Source organism: Gorilla gorilla, chromosome 2, assembly GCF_029281585.2.
Source record: "Gorilla gorilla gorilla isolate KB3781 chromosome 2, NHGRI_mGorGor1-v2.1_pri, whole genome shotgun sequence".
NCBI classification, from domain to species: domain Eukaryota; kingdom Metazoa; phylum Chordata; class Mammalia; order Primates; family Hominidae; genus Gorilla; species Gorilla gorilla.
The window spans coordinates 100225451-100239559 of record NC_086017.1 but is presented as its reverse complement, the minus strand read 5'-3'; the positions used below and the strand labels follow the sequence as shown (position 1 = coordinate 100239559).

Sequence of the window (14109 nt, the reverse complement as noted above, 5' to 3'; positions counted from 1 at the left end):
TTAAAGGAGAAGGAAACTTCCGAAAGTGGTGGGACTTGGCAGTCATTTGTATACTGTGTAATTCTACTAATTTTTATCAGTATCATTACACTTTCTATCAATAAAATGAGTCAACCATATTTACTTTTATTCCACACAAATGGGACTAGAAATAATCTGGCTTATCACTACAAAGAGTTTTGTAATCTTTAGAGTTATGGAGTAATCTTTCTTTTCTATTAAAGTTTATTGAAATATATTTCTTTTACACGAAAATTTATTTTCAAATTCTTAAAAAAGCTGTGAAAAGTTACTATATTAAATGAAAGGAAATCATGAATTGAAACAGAAGAGTTAGATTGAGAGCTATGGTGAAGTGCCATAAAGCAGAGACGTGTGTGCAGAGACAAAAATAAAACAGACATGAAGGAAGAAACAGAGCAGCCATGAGGCTCCAGTGGCCTGGACAGAGAGTGAGATGATTTGGTTCCAGTTCTTCAAGGGGGATTGGCTGCTCATATTGCTCTTTGTTTGTATGACATAGTCATTGTCTTAGGTTGGGCTCCCCAATCTAAGGAAACGATAAGCAAGGTATCTGAAAGATACTCTTGGCCGGGCGTGGTGGCTCACGCCTGTAATCCCAGCATTTTGGGAGGCCAAGGCGGGTGGATCACGAGGTCAGGAGATCGAGACCATCCTGGCTAACACGGTGAAACCCCGTCTCTACTAAAAATACAAAAAAGTAGCCAGACGTGGTGGCAGGCTCCTGTAGTCCCAGCTACTCGGGAGGCTGAGGCAGGAGAATGGCGTGAACCCAGGAGGCAGAGCTTGCAGTGAGCCGAGATCGCGCCCCTGCACTCCAGCCTGGGAGAGAGAACGAGAATCCGCCTCAAAAAAATAAAAAAATAAAAAAATAAAAGAAAAATACTCTTTGTGTTGGGTAAATTTCTTCAAAATAAGGAAATATTAGGCTAGGGATTCATATGCAAATAATTTATTAAAGAAGTGCTCCAGGTTAAATTGGCAAGGGAATGAGGGAAGGAGGGGAGGGAAGGTAAGAAGACAGGGTACCACTTCAAGCAGGGGTGATGCCAGTCTGATTCAGCAGGGAATTTTGGAATGTAAGTTACAAGGCACTGTTTGTCCTGACTTAAGGCAAGGGAACTGGGCTTTCATACTCCCACACCAATGAGTCATTAGCTTGTGACCATCTTGGGAGGCATGGTGGTTGCAAATTCCAAGCATTTCGTCTTCTCTGCTTATGCTGGCAAAGATGCTTCACTTAGCTCAAGGCCCTTCTTCAAAGAGGATGGCTGGAGTGGCATCCGGAACTGTGGCAGAATAAATATTTTTTATGCCGCGAAGTTTTTGGTAATGTGTTACAGTCGCCATAGGAATCACACAGCGACCATGCCTTTTTATTAAAGAATCAGCAGGCAAAAAACTGCTTTCTCAAATTGCTCACAACTTTCTAAATGCTTCTTCTCAATTTCTATACCAAATTCCATCATGCTCTTTAAATCTTTTTTTTAATTTTAATAAATTTTTAGAACGTGTCATCCTTGCACAGGGGCCACTCTAATCTCTGTATCATTCTAATTTTAGTATATGTACTGCCAAGGCGAACACTAAATCACTTTGAGTAGCACTATACACTTATATCTACAGAATACATACCCTTTTTTTGCATAAACTGTCTCAAATGAGTTTCTGTACTTTCAGTCAAAAGAATATTGAGTAAGATTGCTTCCATTCTTCCTTCTCCCTAGAACACAGACTTGTATTTATGAAGCTGGCCAGTGCTCCTTCCTCGATGTTGCCCATAGCTAGATCTTCTGGTTGTCCCTCATCTCTTCATGAGGGTTAAAAATTTAGGACACTTTCATCTGTAGCCGTATCATAAGCAGCTTCCAAGACATTCTTGTTGAACCACATCTAATAATGGTGACTAAATTCAATTTTTCTGGGATTGGCAGGCAATTAAATAATGTGTAGACTGGTCTTAATTGTGGACCTATCTCTTTTCATTATTAAGTCTTTCAAGAGGGTCAAAATTTGGCTAGACTTCTACCTGTTTTAATATGTCTATTTACTGAGTTTGTTTTGTTTTCCATAATAGAAACTCATAACCAAAAAAAACAGTGCATGTCTAATCTTTAGATTGGATAATCTTCATCTCTATTCAATACATTTTTTCTTTCTTCATTAAAATATTTACTTATTAGTTCATTTCTTTTTCTCTCATATACAAATATCTTTCTTTCCTACTAAAGGTCATGAGAGAAAAGTTATTTTATATGACCATTATAAACTCATGAACATGCAGGAAGTCACTGTATTAAATGGAAGAAAGTTATAAAATTAGTGATAGTTTAAGACCAAAATTTAGACTGATAGTTATGTTTAGGCTGATTTTATATTTGTTGATAACTTTTTATGTTTCATCTAATAAGAAATTTGTGGTGAGTGTTCAATAAAAAAGGGAAAGAAGGAAAGTAAATTAGGATTTTGTCTCTTAAAATTTCTTGGTGTATTTAAATCTTACATTCTGAGATAATATTTTGAAAGGCATTTGGCATTTCTTGAAACAATACGTAAAGATATGGGAGTTAAAATGATATTTCTCTCTCTAAAACTATCAGTTGAAGGCAGAAAATTCATCAGCTCATCTGACACTTTCTAAGGTGAAAGAAGTCATTAATAGAATTATGTTTCCCTGTAGTTTTTGCTATATTTAAATGTTGGAAAGGTTTTATTTCTAGAAAACAATTTAAGGGCTTTACAATATAAGACCTTTTGTATTTAAATCCAGAATCACTCTTTTATCAAATTTTGCTTTTGATTTTCATGTTCTGACTGGAAGAAAGATTTTAATTTATAAGATATGATTCCATTAAACAATTTCATCATGATTACGATTTGAACGATTACACCCACCCTCAGTATTAGAGATGATACTAAAAATTAAGTAGAAGGGAGTTGGACCTCATTTGATTTTGTACTCTTGAAAACAGATGAAATTATCTAAATGACAAAAGTATGATCTTGTGCTGTGTGTTTAACATTTCCAATTTAAATCACTTTGACTTCCCCTGTATCTGCACTTATATTTGTCCATTTATGCACACAGCTTTTTTTAGTTGCATTAAAAAGGCACTACAGTTATAAAATATCATTTTAACTGTAACTTATGATTTTGGAAAAAGTTATATAAATAACGCAACTTTGGACTTTTGATAGATCTTCTATATGAAATATCCAGAATATTAAACAGGAAATAAGAAATATTATTTGCTCCCTGTGGTTTTATCAGCTAGATTGACTTGGTTCTGACTTCAAACACACACTGCCTGGGTCCTCTGGTAAATAAAAGTGCTTGGGTTTACATCTATGGTATATTCCAGCTAACTCTTTTGCTAAGCTCTTGTTGGCAAGATGAAGGCTATCAGCATGAACCAAAACAAATAGCACAGTCTTTTTTTTTTTTCCTTGACTTTTCATACCATTTCAAATAAGCCGATGTGTGCTGGATTGACCACACGATGGCAGTATATGAATGTCTTATAAATGAAAGCAAAGTAAAACGACTCTTCAGACTGTGCAATGACCCAAAGTATCCTCTTAAAACACGAATGTGGCCGTGCCCGTTGGCTCGTGCCTGTAATCCCAGCACTCTGGGAGGCCGAAGCGGGAAGATCACGGGGCCAGGAGTTCGAAATCATCCTGGCCAACATGGTGAAACCCAGTCTGTACTTAAAATACAAAAATTAGCGCGGAGTATGGTGGCGGGTGCTTGTAATCCGAGCTACTTGGGAGCCTGTGGCGGAGGTTGCAGTGAGCCCAGATCCTGCCACTGCACTCCAGCCTGGGTGACAGAGCAAGACTCCGTCTCGAAAAATAAATAAATAAATAAATAAATAAATAAATAAATACCCCACAAATGTGTCCCTATTCCACGGAATATCTTTCGTATTGCAAATATTGTCAATTTATGTCCTTTAATATTGAGGTTTTCCCTTTCACCACAGACTGATAGAATTGTTACTATTCAGTGAAAGCAGATATATGTTAAAGACATTGCTTTGGTTTTATTTTAATTGAAAGAATGGCCAGGCATATATTATAATCAGTAGGCATAAAGTAGCATTAACCCCTCACTAACTTCTATAGCTCTTGCAAAAATAATAATTTCTAGTGTTTTTCCACTCTACTATTAATGCTCAAGACATCCTTCAGAGGTTACTAATAAACTAAATAACTATTTTAATGATGAAAAATGTAACCTAGATATTAAAATTTCAAGACAAGTGGAAAATCATGGGCGTTATCTTTTAGAAGGGGACAGTTTACAGGTCAGTGGTTGAACTCCTATCAACCAAAGTGAAATAAAATCAATAGATAGAAGTACGCATATTTTAAAAGAGAAATGAGGCAACAGAAAGTAAATAAAATATATTTATTTATAAAAGAGTTAAATCTTGTAATCTATATTGTACTCATGAAATGTAGGGACAGAAAACATTTATTCTTATTATTTGTACATTTTGTGCTCATGAAATGTAAGGACAGAAAACATTTGTTCTTATTATTTGTACATTTTTCATGACACCTTATTTCTTTTTATTGTTGTGTTTTCAAGCAGCTTGTTCAAGTTTTCAAAAATGTTTCAGTTAGTTCTGCCTGTGACAGGTATTCATACTGTCTAAGAATTCATTCTATGGAGAAAATATTTCTACCAGTTTTTTGAGGTTGCCCTTTGAATAATAGAAATTCCAAATGTCTATATAATCTAAGTACACCATCTTGCTCTTCTACATTACTTTTGCTTATCTTAAACATAACCAAGCCGAGTTGCATATCCTGTCTTCATTGTTTGACCCTACTTGACATTACGTGTTTCCTGAGCCTTTTTGGGAAAATCAGTTATTGATACAAATTCCTGTAATTAAAAAAAAAAAATCTTCTGGCAGTTGAAAACTAAGCACAGAACTCCTAGTTGTCCTGTGGATGCTTCTGAGAATGGACTATCGATCTGTTTCCCTTTACTAACTTACTTGTATGCATAAACTATACCGTATGCAGAATCACAGAGGTTGTCTATTAAAATAAGGAAATCTTGTCTATTCTAATTTTATATTTGGATTAGTCTGTTCTCTGTTGTTTAGATTGTTCCCTTAAATCACTTGTGTGTGCAAAAAGTAAAAGCTACAGAGAAAGGACTCACAGAAAATTGTACCCTTCCTCTTATCTCCTTTGTCTGCCTCATTCATCCTTTCATTTCCTTTTCTCTCTCCTCTTTGCTCCCTTTTTCTTAAATTGGAATTCTAGTTTCTCAAAGACAGATGAGAATTATAGGAAATACAGGAGGAAATGCACTATTATCAAATTACAGCCTCAAGGGATACAGTAATAAACATCAATCTGAAGTTATTTGGGAATAGATTGCACGGTTATTATGGGCACACGCAAACTGTATGTAAATAAACCTGTGACCCACTTACGTACTGGTCTTGGAAGTCATATCTCACTTCTTAAATGCTGCTTAGTCTGACTATCCTGAAATTTCTCTATCCTCAGCATGAAAGATTATCCCCATTAAAAATAATATCAATATTTTCATTTCAATAGCTTTAAATATGGAGCCAAAATAACCATATGTGAACTGTTGCTTCATCCTGTCATCCTCACCTATTTGGTCATGATAATTACACCACTATAACCAGCTTGAATTTTCTTTTAGTTCTAATTCTAAAATGATCCATGTTACTATGATGAATATGTGTTTTTATGGAGCTGGCTCCATTTCCTCATCCTTAGGATTGGGTGATTGTGTTTCCTCTCGGGATGAATTAGAGTAGTATATTTGAGATTATATTTCATTAGCTTTATTGCTGCTTGTTAAAGTTTTATTATCCTCTCTGTTTTATATTTCAGGCTGGCAACACTTGCCAGCAGTGCTAAGTGACTTGATACATATGAAACATAAGTTTGTGGCCGAAGAACATGCTGTCTGCACATATAATGGTGACTTAGAAGTGATATTTAATAATGCTATTAAACATATGCATACACAAAACAGCTATCTAGAATTAAGGAACTTTATTTCAAATTTTCTCTCATCTCAGTTCAAGTTTGCAGCATTTCTCCTAAGTGGTATATAGTATGCTTTAAATAGGAATTCATTCATTCGGAATGATTTTCATTTATTTCATGTAAGTGTTATCTACCATGTAGTTAGAATTCAATAATGTCTTTAAAGCAATCGAGCACTTGGGTAAAATCTGAAGCCACTTTGTGCTACTTAGGTTGATGTCTCTTTACTTAGCTGAATAAACAGTTAAGTAGGTATAACGAAGAGTTGCACATCACGTAATTGAAGTAGTGCTAGACAGGCTGATAGCTGAAAAGAAAGAATGTGTTCTCCTATAGTTACAATCCCCATTCCTCTGAACTCACTATCCTGTATAGTACTCCCTAATACATTTATAGCAGTTATTAAACTGTGTGCAACTATTATCATAGGGAACATTATTCAAATAAACTACCTGAAATTGGACTTTTTCTAAAGAGTAAATTTGTAAGCAAATCTTTGTTTTTCAAAAAGGCAGTGTTTTAGTTTCCCAGTAAAGGGAATATTAGCTGCAACCTCTTCCAATAATGTAGTCTCTTGAAGAATGATTCATTTATGAATATTTGTTAAAGTTCCATTATGTACCAAAGGATATCTTGAACTTTTTAAAAACACATTGTCATTTTCATATTATTAAACTTCACATAATTGAAACTAGTAAATGATACGAAAATCTATGGTTAGCTTGATGTTCAATTACCAATAACCTAAAATTTATTGAACATTTTAGAAAAAAAAGTAGTGTAATCTATATTTTTATAGGGTTGCCCTTTCTTGGTAGTATTCTAACACTTAACAAATTTTACAAATTTGGATTAATCATGAAATCAAACTTCTCCTTACCCATTAAAAGCAAAACAGTACAAAAACAAAGTTTGTGTGAGAAAAAGAGGTAATCTGGAAATGTCAGCTTATGCATTCTCGAAGCAGACAGAATTTCACGCTTGCCTTCTGAGTGGCAATGCAGGGGGCCACAGACCCCTGAGCACCTGGCATTGCACTGTGTCCCAGCATTTCTTCTAAGGGGCCGGGGAAGTATCAAAGAATTTGGCACGTCCAACCTTAGAGAACTCTTGAGATCTCTGTGGTTTCACGTAACGGTGGAGAGTTTTATTCAGTTTCCCACTGATTCAAGAGCCCAAGGGATCCTAAAAAAGAATGATCCTGAGACATCATAAGAATTCGAATTGTCTTTTAAAGAGCTTGGAGTTTCAGAACAAAATAAAACATAATGACAGTAAATTGTTTTGAAACTAAGCATTTACATGCGATGGGAATAAAAAAATTTAACGTGTACATGCTTGTCCCTTCTTTTCTGCTTGCCTCTAACCGCTAAGGAGAATTCTTTCCATTCCTATATTACATTCATGCTAATTTGGGCCAATGAATAAAAACAACCTGAAAAGGAAAAAGTAGGGTATCTACTTCGGGAAGAGAGAAAAATAACGGGATTGAAGGAAAATAAGAGAGGAAGAAAAGGCAAAAGCCCACATGGGGTGTTCGGGCTGAGAAGAGTGCTTGGTTGGGGGCTAGGAGTAGCAGGGAGGGTGCCGGCCGCGGGCCCCCTGTAATCCCAGCACTTTGGGAGGTTGAGGTGGGCGGATCACGAGGTCAGGAGATTGAGATTATCCTGGCTAACACGGTGAAACCCCGTTTCTACTAAAAATCCAAAAAAAAAAAAAAAAAAAAAAATTGGGCGGCCGTGGTGCCGGGCCCCTGTAGTCCCATCTACTCGGGAGGTTGAGGCAGAAGAATGGCGTGAACCCGGGAGGCGGAGGTTGCAGTGAGCCGAGATGACGCCACTGCACTCCAGCCTCGGCGACAGCGCAAGACTGCGTCTCAAAAAAAAGAGTATCAGAGAGGAAGCTGCTGCTACCCATGTGGGGATCAATGAGTTACAGAGAGTGCTATCATTTGAAATTCATGTTAAAATTTAATTGTCATTGTAACAGAATTAAGAGGTGGAAGCTTCTAGAAGAGATTAGGGTGTGAGGGCTCCACTCTCATGGGTAACATTAGGATGTGATGCCTCCATTGTCATGGGTGCCATTGGTGTCATTATAAAAGGGCGAGTTTTGCCCCATCTTGCTCTCTTTCACGGTCTAGAGTCTTCTAACTTTTGCCTTGTGAGGATTCCTTCTTTTTTCCCTCTGGAGGATGCAGCATGAAAGACGCCATCTTGGATGAAGAGAATGAGCTCACCAGACATGGAACCTGCCATTAACATAACTTAGATTTCTCAGATTTTCAGAACTGTGAGCCAATAAATTTCTATTTATAAATTATCCAGTCTGTGGCATTGTTTTACAGCAGCACAAAACGGACTAAGGCAGGTGGAGAGAATAGAACGTGAGATGATCTACGGTTTTTAAAGTATTTTTCCATTCTGTTGCCATTTTGAAAAGGACATGTTTAAATGATTTGAATGTCTTAATTACTTCTGGTTACTGTTTGTGTTTCTCTGACCACACAAGGCTGAGCTGAGCCTGAATCACATGGGCATGGTTTTTATCCACAATACTCTACATTTCTGAGAGATATCAGGTTGCCAAATGTAGGAAACTCTTATGATTTTGCATATCTCTTGGTAGGGAGCTTGTATCAGGCCATTTTTTCAGGCAGTGCAAAGACAGAGGTGTGATCATGTTCCTCTTCATTTTGAAGTTTTAGGCCTCTCATCTTTGGAGCAAAGTGTATGTTCTTGAATTACAAGACTCTTGAAAGAGAAAACCTTGTGGTGAGTGAGAGAAAACGAGCCTATAAGAAAAATCTTGGAAGGAGGCTCCGTTCAGTGCCACTGAGTTCAACTCCATCCCCTGGAGATGCTGAAATTGAGGAGGCCTAGGGTATTCTACCGAAACTTTCATTGAGACCATCCATTGCTCTGTGTTTGGTATTGAAAGAAGAGAGGCTATAGTCAAAACAATTAAGTATTTTAGCTATTGCGTTTTTCCCAGTAGCAGAAATGGTGGCAGTGATCTTCTGTCCTTATTCTCATGTTGATCAAGTTATAATACCATTCTTCATTTTCTTCTGGCTATCAAAAATAATTAAAAAATTCAACACATTCAAACCTAAACTTAGGCTTTTCCCTCCTGAGATTTCCCCTCCAACTTTTCTTACCTTTGGTCTCCTGGTCTCTCAGTTTTAGAACTTAGAAATAATCTTTTGTTTTCATCTTCACTCTTGTCCAATCTTTGATGATCCATAATTTCTGCTCTTATAATGTTTCTCAGACTCTGATGATTGGCAACAATATGATTTTACTCAAGGTGTTCCAAATGGAGAAGCCTGTCCCCTTCCTCTCTAACTCTTTTAAGAGCACAAGTTAGTCTCCCACCTTAAGGTAGTGTGTGCTCTTTACTCTAATGCCCCAGCCTCTGTCCCATCCCATACATACTTGGCAATTATCTATTGCTTGTGGGAATGATTGTGAAGTTTGTTAAAATGCATTATTTTCATGTGCATCTGTCCTATATGTGTACTGAGTCCATAAACTATAAAAATTACTATGTTTGCCTCCTTTCCTCAATGACAGTGTCTTGTTGTTGAGTATCCTTTTGAATGTATACATTTTAAAATGCTGGGTTTGGAAGAAGTTCTTGTCACTTGGTGAATTTAATCATAAGAAGCACATTTTCAACGTATAATGCAAGGTAACAGATGTAAATGACGGTTCAACGAACAAGAGGAGGGGAACACAGCCACACTTCTCAAGTACCCCTTGAAACAGAGAAAAGTGGACATGTATCCTAAGTGGCTGGAGTATAGCTGGAAGCAGCTGTATTAAATATGTTTGATGTTCCTGTTTAATCATGAAAATTCTGGGGAATTATTCTTATTTCCATGGTATCAGTATTTATTTTAATATAAAACTAATCATTTAAATTATATACTAGTTTAACAACTTCTCTTCCCCTTTTGTGCCTCCAAAGTGTAACAAGATACTCTAAAATTTGTCTGTGTAGTGGTGTTTCTCATCTTTTCAAAGGTATCTTTGAGATTTTAGAAACTTGTTGATAACAAGGCCAACGCTAGGCAGAAAATGAACAGCACATTAAAGGCTATTAAACAAGTGAGAAACAGTTTCATACACAATTTCCAAATGGAGAGCTGTATGTATTTGCACTGACTGAGATTGTGAATATAGTAGCAGAGATTTAAAAATTGAAAGTGATCATTAAACTCATAATAAATTATGTTTCATTTATTGGTTTTAATTGTGTTTAAACGAATTTACATATTCTACAAAAACCATTTTGGTGTATATCTCTAAAATACAAAATCTGAACTATTTAAACTTTAATTTCACTTCTAAAGAGATTTATGTGAACTTAAATGTTTGAATGAAAACATTTTTAAATGAAAAAAACTCGTATTAGAAGTTCAGGGTAGAATTATTAGAATATTAATATAAAAACTTGTTAACGAATAATACATACACATAATATGGTAAAATACGTTAATTTTATGCATTTAAATACTTATATTTTGCATTTTAATTATATATACTATTATTTATATCTAATCACATATATAATACCAATATTATTATTATATGTAATTACTTATGCATACTTATAATAAAATGGCATATTTATAATATACATAATATTAATATTACATTATGTTTACAATATCACTTGTTTTTTCTATTTACAAATCTGGCTGCATATTATTTTAGTTATGGCACAATTGCAAACAAAATAAAACATTACTGAAAAGTTAAATAAAACGAATACAAGAAAATAGACCATTAAAGACATCACCAATATTACTAACTTAGAAGTCACATGTTAAAGATCCATGTTATCTTAAAGTGTATTGAAATATTTTAAATGTCATTCTCATGTTTACTATAGACTAGCCCATAGCATTCTGATAAAGTCTTCAATTTTCTCATTTTGGTTAACACGTTGATTACCCCAATGTCTTCCTTCAAATTCTATGGAGTACACTTCAAAGTTTGACAAAAGTCAAACTTTGACTTTTCCATTTCTACATTTAAAGTTGTGTAAAAAATATACTTGATTTATGAACTTTTCAGCTGTAAAAATTATGTTTAACTACATCTACTTGTAAGTAGTTCACTTTCCAGATTGCTATAATATTATTTGCATCTTTTCAGATGGACAGACTGATTCTGAGAGGGTATGAGTCTCATAATTTCAATTTCAATTTTGGAAAAGTGGGCAAAGATGAACTTTGATGCATCCTGAAGCCCCCTGTCTTGTTCTTCACACCAACTGCTTTCAGGCCATAGCCTGTTAAAATTCCTTTAACTCACTGGAACTGCTAGCTTTCTCGGGAGTATTTTCTGCAAGTGATCAATGCTTAAAGTCGTGCTTAGCAGCACTGGTGGCATTTCGGTCATAATTGATGGGATTGGGGGGTATGGTATTATGGCAGTTACCTCCGTAATCTGACCGTGTAGATAAATGCCTACTCTACTCACAATTTCCACCTTGCATTATTTTGTTTTTTAGTAGAGTGCCTCTTTTGAATAAGGATTTGTAACAGCTATAATGTTTTTTTTCTAGATATGTAAAATTTTCTTAAATCTAAAATCTGAAATATTTTGGGAGTAACAATTCCAGAATATTTTTTAATCTGTATGTGTTAGTTCTTTGTTCTCTTTCAGATTTACCTCTTTGAGACTGACAAACACTTGGCATTATAAGTAAATGTTTTCTGAAGATTTATATTGCTTTTCTAAAATCAAAGTATTTAAATATATATGTATCTTATTTAAATTTATTTATTTAAAATATATAAATTTAAATATCTTAGAAATGGAAATAAACACTTAGGTTAAAGCAATTCATCCTCCATCAGCCAATCAATAAACACTGAGCTCCGTTCTAGGCTAGAACTGTGCAGATTCCACAATTACTTTAGGACATAGTCCCTGTTCTAGTTGATCAAATGTTACAAGAAAACTTCAGAATGGCTGCAGGGCATTTTTCTTTCAACCTTTCCAGAATAGCAAACAAAAAGCCCAATAAAAGAAAGAACTCTACTTTTAATCACTATTTTGTTTAAAAACATTATTGTTATGCCTAAGAACCTGCTATACTGCATACTTGTAGTATCACTGAAGAAATAAGCCTTATTTCAGTGAATGTCAATTGTAAAGCTGAGAAAAGTGAAAAAGTGCTTGGCGGGATCTACTGATTTGTGTTTTCTCAAAGCCTCCTCTTATATTAGGCTGTTTCTAACTTCAGTTGGGTAAAAGTGTAAAGTGTCTAACTACATATTGTAAAACTGATACGGTAAATATTCTATTTATTTTCTGTTAAATTGTGTATTCCATTTTCCTCCCAAACTCAGTGACATTATGATTTATGCTTTTTTTCCCATATGAGGCAGTGGTTCTTGACCTTGGGTGCACATTAGGATGACCTGGGGAACATTTAAAACACATGGACTCACCAGCTGTCATAGAGGTTCTTACTTAATTGGATTAGGAGGAGCCCTGGCATCTGTACAAAATCAAATCTCACAAGGCAATTTTAATATGCAATCAGGACTGAGAATCACCGGTAGGAGGGGAAGGGGTTTTATTTAAATTATCTGGAAAATCCCATCACTGGGAATATTAATACATCCTGTGTGCATAGTGACACAGCATATGTTTTGAAAAAGCTCTCCTACCAATTCTAAGCACTGCAAGCAACCCCAGCGTGAGGAAATAAGTTCTTCATGTGCTTGGTTGTGTTGTCCATTTGCAGCTCTTTGGAAAAATCACGTTGGGAAGACGTTGGTTTGTAAAGTTCCGTAACCATCAGTCAATGTCAGCGAATTATCTCTGCACCTCTTGACATATTAACACTTTAGTTTGATTAGTTATTAAATGTACAGCTGAGATGAAGAACCTTTGTAATCAGAATACAAGACAGATATGTTTTGATGAGGACGATGGGAAAACCCAGAAGGCTTAAGATAGTACTGGTGTCCTATCACCTATGGAGATGAATTGCTATAAAAAGGAAGTGTCAGCTTCATTAATTGTACTTAGAGTCAATCCTTCATCTATTTTTTCATCAGTATCTCAAAATTTTATTTAGAAAACTGTTCCTGTTGGGTCACTAAATACACTAACAACTTTGTCACTGACTATGGCCAAACTCAATCACTTTGGAGCATTCAGTTTTTCTTACTGTTTCTACCAACATCAATTAATCTTAACTTTTTGATAGTAATTTATAATAACAAAGAGATTTGGAGAAGAAATGTTATTTCTTTTTTATGTTGGATTCAACACTGTGTACAGAGGAGGCTATGTGATGGCTAATTTTATGTGTTAACTTGGCCAGGTCCTGATGCCTAGATTTTTGGTTAAACATTATTTTGGATGTTGCTGTGAATGTGTTTTTTTGGAAGAGATTAACATTTAAATTGGTTGACTCTGAGTAAAGCAGATTGCCCTCCATAATGCATGTGGGTCTCATTCAATCAGTTGAAGACCTTCATAGAACAAAGATTGACCTCTCATGAGCAAGAAGGTATTCTGCCAGCAGACTGCCTTTGATCTTGAACTGCAGTTCTTCCAAGGGTCTCCAGACTGTGGCCTACCCTGCAAATTTTGGACTTACCAAGCCACTATAATCATGTGAACCAATTCCTTAAAATAAATCTCTCTCCTCTCTCTCTCTCTCTCTCTGTATATATATATATATATATATATATATATATATATATATATATATATATAGTACATATACACACATATTATATAGATCTATCTATATATTATATAGATATACAGAATATATAGAGATATAGAGCTATATTAATATATCTATAGAGAGATATAGGTCTATATTGATTTATCTATAAATAGATCTGTTTGTCTATCTATGTAATCCACATATATTCTGTTGACTCTGTTTCTCTGGAGAGCCCTGACTGATACAGGCCATACTAAAGATATGGACAGTATGGTGGTTACTGTGGGCCCATCTGTCTCCACTTCTGGTCATCTGGACCAGTGATATGAA

The 14109-nt window shown here is 35.3% G+C and overlaps 1 pseudogene; it reads right to left on the bottom strand.

Moving 5' to 3' along the window:
* Positions 1-1508: 1508 nt before the first annotated feature.
* On the bottom strand, positions 1509-1608 carry LOC115934144 (uncharacterized; annotated as a pseudogene).
* Between the last annotated feature and the right edge of the window lie 12501 nt (positions 1609-14109).